Consider the following 8,206-nt stretch of genomic DNA (forward strand, 5'->3'; position numbering starts at 1 on the left):
TATGGAAGAGACAGTTGTTCCAGGTGTAGTGGTACCAATGGAAGAGACAGTTGTTCCAGGTGTAGTGGTACTAGTGGAAGAGACTGTTGTTCCAGGTGTAGTGGTACTAGTGGAAGAGACTGTTGTTCCAGGTGTAGTGGTACCAGTGGAAGAGACTGTTGTTCCAGGTGTAGTGGCACCAGTGGAAGAGACAGTTGTGCCAGGTGTAGTGGTACCAGTGGAAGAGACAGTTGTTCCAGGTGTAGTGGTACCAGTGGAAGAGACAGTTGTTATGGGTATAGTGGTACCAGTGAAAGAGACAGTTGTGCCAGGTGTAGTGGTACCAGTGGAAGAGACAGTTGTTCCAGGTGTAGTGGTACCAGTGGAAGAGACAGTTGTGCCACGTGTAGTGGTACCAGTGGAAGAGACAGTTGTTCCAGGTGTAGTGGTACCAGTGGAAGAGACTGTTGTTCCAGGTGTAGTGGTACCAGTGGAAGAGACAGTTGTTCCAGGTGTAGTTATACCAGTGGAAGAGACAGTTGTTATGGGTATAGTGGTACCAGTGAAAGAGACAGTTGTGCCAGGTGTAGTGGTACCAGTGGAAGAGACAGTTGTTCCAGGTGTAGTGGTACCAATGGAAGATACAGTTGTGCCAGGTGTAGTGGTACCAGTGGAAGAGACAGTTGTTCCAGGTGTAGTGGTACCAGTGGAAGAGACAGTTGTTATGGGTATAGTGGTACCAGTGGAAGAGACAGTTGTTCCAGGTGTAGTGGTACCAGTGGAAGAGACAGTTGTTCCAGGTGTAGTGGTACCAGTGGAAGAGACATTTGTTCCAGGTGTAGTGGTACCAGTGGAAGAGACAGTTGTTCCAGGTGTAGTGGTACCAATGGAAGAGACAGTTGTTCCAGGTGTAGTGGTACTAGTGGAAGAGACTGTTGTTCCAGGTGTAGTGGTACCAGTGGAAGAGACAGTTGTTCCAGGTGTAGTGGTACCAATGAAAGAGACAGTTGTGCCAGGTGTAGTGGTACCAGTGGAAGAGACAGTTGTTCCAGGTGTAGTGGTACCAGTGGAAGAGACTGTTGTTCAGGTGTAGTGGTACCAGTGGAAGAGACAGTTGTTCCAGGTGTAGTGGTACCAGTGGAAGAGACAGTTGTTATGGGTATAGTGGTACCAGTGAAAGAGACAGTTGTGCCAGGTGTAGTGGTACCAGTGGAAGAGACAGTTGTTCCAGGTGTAGTGGTACCAATGGAAGAGACAGTTGTGCCAGGTGTAGTGGTACCAGTGGAAGAGACAGTTGTTCCAGGTGTAGTGGTACCAGTGGAAGAGACAGTTGTTCCAGGTGTAGTGGTACCAGTGGAAGAGACAGTTGTTCCAGGTGTAGTGGTACCAGTGGAAGAGACAGTTGTTCCAGGTGTAGTGGTACCAATGGAAGAGACAGTTGTTCCAGGTGTAGTGGTACTAGTGGAAGAGACTGTTGTTCCAGGTGTAGTGGTAGCAGTGGAAGAGACAGTTGTTCCAGGTGTAGTGGTACCAATGGAAGAGACAGTTGTTATGGGTATAGTGGTACCAGTGAAAGAGACAGTTGTGCCAGGTGTAGTGGTACCAGTGGAAGAGACAGTTGTTCCAGGTGTAGTGGCACCAATGGAAGAGACAGTTGTTCCAGGTGTAGTGGTACCAGTGGAAGAGACAATTGTTCCAGGTGTAGTGGTACTAGTGGAAGAGACTGTTGTTCCAGGTGTAGTGGTACTAGTGGAAGAGACTGTTGTTCCAGGTGTAGTGGTAGCAGTGGAAGAGACAGTTGTTCCAGGTGTAGTGGTACCAGTGGAAGAGACAGTTGTGCCAGGTGTAGTGGTACCAGTGGAAGAGACAGTTGTTATGGGTATAGTGGTACCAGTGAAAGAGACAGTTGTGCCAGGTGTAGTGGTACCAGTGGAAGAGACAGTTGTTCCAGGTGTAGTGGTACCAATGGAAGAGACAGTTGTGCCAGGTGTAGTGGTACCAGTGGAAGAGACAGTTGTTCCAGGTGTAGTGGTACCAGTGGAAGAGACAGTTGTTCCAGGTGTAGTGGTACCAGTGGAAGAGACAGTTGTTCCAGGTGTAGTGGTACCAGTGGAAGAGACAGTTGTTCCAGGTGTAGTGGTACCAGTGGAAGAGACAGTTGTTCCAGGTGTAGTGGTACCAATGGAAGAGACAGTTGTTCCAGGTGTAGTGGTACTAGTGGAAGAGACTGTTGTTCCAGGTGTAGTGGTAGCAGTGGAAGAGACAGTTGTTCCAGGTGTAGTGGTACCAATGGAAGAGACAGTTGTTATGGGTATAGTGGTACCAGTGAAAGAGACAGTTGTGCCAGGTGTAGTGGTACCAGTGGAAGAGACAATTGTGCCAGGTGTGGTGGTACTGGTGGAAGAGACAGTTGTTTCAGGTGTAGTGGTACCAGTGGAAGAGACAGATGTGCCAGGTGTGGTGGTACTGGTGGAAGAGACAGTTGTTTCAGGTGTAGTGGTACCAGTGGAAGAGACAGTTGTTCCAGGTGTTGTGGTACCAGTGGAAGAGACAGTTGTTCCAGGTGTAGTGGTACCATTGGAAGAGACCGTTGTTCCGGGTGTAGTGGTACCAGTGAAAGAGACAGTTGTTCCAGGTGCAGTGGTACCAGTGGAAGAGACAGTTGTGTCAAGTGTAGTGGTACCAGTGGAAGAGACAGATGTGCCAGGTGTAGTGGTACCAGTGGAAGATACCGTTGTTCCAGGTGTAGTGGTACCATTGTAAGAGACCGTTGTTCCGGGTGTAGTTGTATCACTGGAAGAGACAGTTGTTCCAGGTGCAGTGGTACCATTGGAAGAGACCGTTGTTCCAGGTGTAGTTGTATCACTGGAAGAGACAGTTGGGCCAGGTGTAGTGGTACCAGTGGAAAATACCGTTGTTCCTGATGTAGTGGTACCATTGTAAGAGACCGTTGTTCCGGGTGTAGTTGTATCACTGGAAGAGACAGTTGTTCCAGGTGCAGTGGTACCAGTGGAAGAGACAGTTGTTCCAGGTGTAGTGGTACCATTGTAAGAGACCGTTGTTCCGGGTGTAGTTATATCACTGGAAGAGACAGTTGTTCCAGGTGCAGTGGTACCAGTGGAAGTGACAGTTGTTCCAGGTGTAGTGGTACCAATGGAAGAGACAGTTGTTACGGGTGTTGTGGTACCAGTGGAAGAGACAGTTGTTCCAGGTGTTGTGGTACCAGTGGAAGAGACAGTTGTTCCAGGTGTTGTGGTACCAGTGGAAGAGACAGTTGATCCAGGTGTAGTGGTACCAATGGAAGAGACAGTTGTTCCAGGTGTAGTGGTACCAGTGGAAGAGACAGTTGTTCCAGGTGTTGTGGTACCAGTAAAACTTGTAGTTATCTCAGTTATATTAGTATCAATAAATGTAGTAGTCACTGTAGGTTCGGTAGCATCGGTGTAAGAGGTAGTTTTTGCAGGTGTAGTGCTACCATCTATAAGAGCGTTTGTGTCTGGAGTCAGGACACCAGTTAGAGGTGTAGTGGTTGTACTGTGTCTGGTTGTTGTGTTAGGTGTAACAGTTGAAGTGTGTCCTGTTGCGGTTCCTGTCTCGCTGGAAGTAATTAGCTTTGTGCTAGATCCAGATGTCGCAGTAGGTGCGCGCATTGTGCTAGATCCAGATGTTGCAGTAGGTGCGCGCATTGTGCTAGATCCAGATGTTGCAGTAGGTGCGCGCATTGTGCTAGATCCAGATGTTGCAGTAGGTGCGCGCATTGTGCTAGATCCAGATGTTGCAGTAGGTGCGCGCATTGTGCTAGATCCAGATGTTGCAGTAGGTGCGCGCACTGTGCTAGATCCAGATGTTGCAGTAGGTGCGCGCATTGTGCTCGATCCAGATGTTGCAGTAGGTGTGCGCATTGTGCTAGATCCAGATGTTGCAGTAGGTGTGCGCACTGTGCTAGATCCAGATGTTGCAGTAGGTGTGCGCATTGTGCTCGATCCAGATGTTGCAGTAGGTGCGCGCATTGTGCTCGATCTTGATGTTGCAGTAGGTGTGCGCATTGTGCTAGATCCAGATGTTGCAGTAGGTGCGCGCATTGTGCTAGATCCAGATGTTGCAGTAGGTGCGCGCATTGTGCTAGATCCAGATGTTGCAGTAGGTGTGCGCATTGTGCTAGATCCAGATGTTGCAGTAGGTGTGCGCACTGTGCTAGATCCAGATGTTGCAGTAGGTGTGCGCATTGTGCTCGATCCAGATGTTGCAGTAGGTGCGCGCATTGTGCTCGATCTTGATGTTGCAGTAGGTGTGCACATTGTGCTAGATCCAGATGTTGCAGTAGGTGTGCGCATTGTGCTAGATCCAGATGTTGCAGTAGGTGTGCGCATTGTGCTAGATCCAGATGTTGCAGTAGGTGTGCGCATTGTGCTAGATCCAGATGTTGCAGTAGGTGTGCGCATTGTGCTAGATCCAGATGTTGCAGTAGGTGTGCGCATTGTGTTAGATCCTGATGTACTCAGTTGTGTAGTTGTGGTTTGCGGATATGTTAGAACTGTAAAAGTAAAGACAAAATCTTGTTAAACATTTATAGATGATCCATGCAGCAAGTTACACCTGATCTCTGGCAGATGGTTGTTGTTTCTCTCATTACCATTATACATTTAATCCTGTATGAAGGGAAATACCAGGCAAAACTGTTTTTTATTTGTGCAGGAAATGCAACAGTGCAAACTCTTTACACAACCACTTGTGGATTTGCAGGCTGAGATAATAACCTGATTATGTTCACACTCCTGCTAACTATCACTTATGCTGGGTACACACTACAGAACATGTATCCAAAGGTGATATCATAAACGATTTTACCAACGACTGCAAAGATGGTGGCTCTGCCCAGTCCATAGAGATCTATGGACGCTGCTGGTCGACACTGCAGAATTGGACATCGTTCCATCGTTGAACAAAATTTTTAGTTTGGTTTAAAAATGAAATGAAATGATATTATGTGCTTCGGTAGAATAACCGTTCATCGTTGCAGTGTACACACTAATATATATCCGACCGAACGGTCGTTTATCGCGTGATTGGCCGAATAATTGGCTGAAAACCCTGTAGTGTGTATCCAGCCTTAGGAACAACATTTATGTCTCAATAAGCTATGAGAGGGAAGGGAATTTGGGGCTGTCTATATTTTCGGTGTCAAATTTGTATATTTTATTGTTTTAGTGGAACACCTATAAATCTGCTTTTCTTTATAACATGCGTATGATCGCCAGCGCCTCTGAGGACATGTCAGAATCAATTGGTTTTCATACATGGCACAGTGGTAAGCATTGCTGTCTCACAGAGCTTGGGTCATAGGTTCAATTCACACCACGGTCCTATCCGTGTAGAGTTTGTGTGGTCTCCCCATGTTTTCTGAAATCGTGGTCCCTTAATGCACACTCTGGAATGGTAAAACGAAGAATGGGGCTCATTATACAACTAAATAAGGATGCAGGACAGCAGGTGCTAGACCTGAATAATGGCCGCCCAGTGGGTGGAGCCAGCTGAAGGACCGCTCTCCCACAAATATATGAATATGTTGTATTTGGAGATTGCAGTGTGTGACTTATTTAGTTTCACTATAAGATCCAACTTACCAACTCCGGAAACACTTTCAGGAACAAAAGTCAGGTTTCCTATTGTGTTGTTCCTCTTTGCTAGTTCGCTAGTTATGTTCTTTTCCAGAACCTCTTTAGAGGGGGCATCGTTGGAGTTTGGGAATAAAAGGTTGGTTTCTGCCACCACTGATCCTCTCCTGCGACAACAGAGAAAAAGATGTGTGATTAGGCTGTAAGCATAACATCAGTCTGTCCGGGATGTTCACAAAGTGTGACTATTAAACCATGTGTGACCCCTGTCCATTATACTGGAGCTACATGTTCCACAACACACTGGCAGCCATTGAGTGTAAGGGCATGCTGGTGCTCGTGGTTTAAGATGCCCTTCCAGTCAATGGCTGCCAGTGAATGTTGGATTCTAGTTCCATGATAGCTGGAGGAGGGAGGGACAGCGGATAGAAACTGTTTGCGTAAAACTTGGTTCCCATCAAACGTTAGTACCTGCCAAATACCACACGAGGTCCGACAAGCAGGAACTTCCACGGAATTAGGGGATACTTTGGGTGCGATAAGTGGAACTTTGTACGTGAAAAGTGGCACTAATATCATGTCTGTAAAAAAGCTTCATTTATCGTGCTAAATTAAATAGTCCCCAGGGTGTTCTCTGAATAAATCTGATTCTCTTCCTGTGTTTAGTCAAAATGATTTCCCTGTATCCATCATTATATTATTATATGATATACAGTGATATTTAAATGAGAACGTTGATCTAAACAATATATAACCAATGGTATAATTTATGATATGTACATACTATTAAATGAAGTGGTGATTTAAATAAACAATGAGGAATACAAAATAATAAAATATTGTGATTATGGAAAGTAGATAGGAAACTATGCCAATTTCTATTGAAATATCCAGGTTCATTTTTTTTACTTGTTTCTGAATTTAGTTTTATTTTAGTTTAATATTATTTCTTTTATGATCATTTTTTTTATCATATATAATTTATCATTAATTTTTATATGGGATTTCCTTTATACACCAATATATAACCAATAATATAATTTATGATATGTACATGGTATTAAATGAAGTGGTGATTTAAAAAACAATAAGGAACATAAAATAATATGATATTGTGATTATTGAAAGTAGATAAGAAAATATGCCAATATGTATTAAAATATCCAGGTTAATTCTTTTTTACTTGTTTCTGAATTTAGTTTTAATTTAGTTTAATATTATTTATTTTATGATAATTTTTTTATCATATATTATTTACCATTAATTCTTATTTTGGATGTATTTTACGTTACTAATCTAACTAAATATTTATATATAATATTATATTTTTGGGAGTTGGATGAGCATACCTACATTTTAAATTTAATGAATTCAATGAATTCAATTAATTTAACATTAATGCAAATTGTTTTTTCAATCTATGATTATGGATATATTATATGAATTGAATTTTCTGAGGTTGATAATTAATCGATACCTGCCCAGGCCTATATTACTTGTACGTAATACAATTGTTTTATACAACATGACTTTTTATTTGAACTACTGTTCAGTTTATTTATAACTGTATATGAGTGCGTTTTGTAACTGTTTTTTTTAAATAAAAATAAAAACTAGATACTAAAAGCAAGTTGATACTTCTAGGAATTGCACAAAAGTGCACCGGTATTAATTCTACTGAAGCGATTATTAATGAATACATTGTCGCTTCCAAACAAGGGAATGTTTACCTAGTAATCATTTTGCTATACATCGGAACTTTGACCAATACATGTTCAATGAGGGTGATTATTCAATAGATTTCATCTAAGGCTGGGTACACACTACAGAAAATTTCATCTGATGCAATAGGGTTAACGATTTTACTAACGACTGAAACAATAAAAGTCCCGATCAGTAGCCGGTTCATATGCACACACTATACACATTTTACACGATTTACCTCCAGATCTGTGCCCTTCATAGAGATCTATGGACACTGCCGGTCCTGAGTGCTTACACACTGCAGAATTGGAACGACATTGTTCCATTGTTGAATGAGATTTTTAGTTAAGATTAAAAATCAAATGATACGATACAATGAGCTTTGGAACAATAATCGGTCATCGTTGAAGCGTACACACTAATGTGATATCGGGTCAAACGGTCGTTTATCGTCTGATTGGCCCGATAATCGTCTGAAAACCCTGTAATGTGTACTCACCCTTAGAGATATGTAACAAATTCTATAATGAATTGGTTTGTATAGTAACTGGCAAACAAAGGCGAATAATATAAGTGTGACATGATGCTTTTATTTAGTTAGACATCAGACATTACTGAGAATTATTCACAAACTTACCTGAACCCTTTGACTTGTACTCTCTCACAGCCCGGTAATGCCTCCTTTATCATCCGAAATACCTGCAGGAGAAGCATGTTATGGGAGAAAGGATTATACAGGTTGATATAGATGTATCGCTTGTAAATCCTGGAGTGAAACATCTCCCAGCTATAGATAATAATCACAAGTACTTTGTGAGATGTTGGAGATGAGGTAACAGTTTGACTTTATTGGAGAATTGGTGAAGAATTTTTAGAGATCTATGGACAAAATTACTTTTGAAATGATT

Source organism: Mixophyes fleayi, chromosome 8 (genome assembly GCF_038048845.1).
Source record: "Mixophyes fleayi isolate aMixFle1 chromosome 8, aMixFle1.hap1, whole genome shotgun sequence".
NCBI classification, from domain to species: domain Eukaryota; kingdom Metazoa; phylum Chordata; class Amphibia; order Anura; family Limnodynastidae; genus Mixophyes; species Mixophyes fleayi.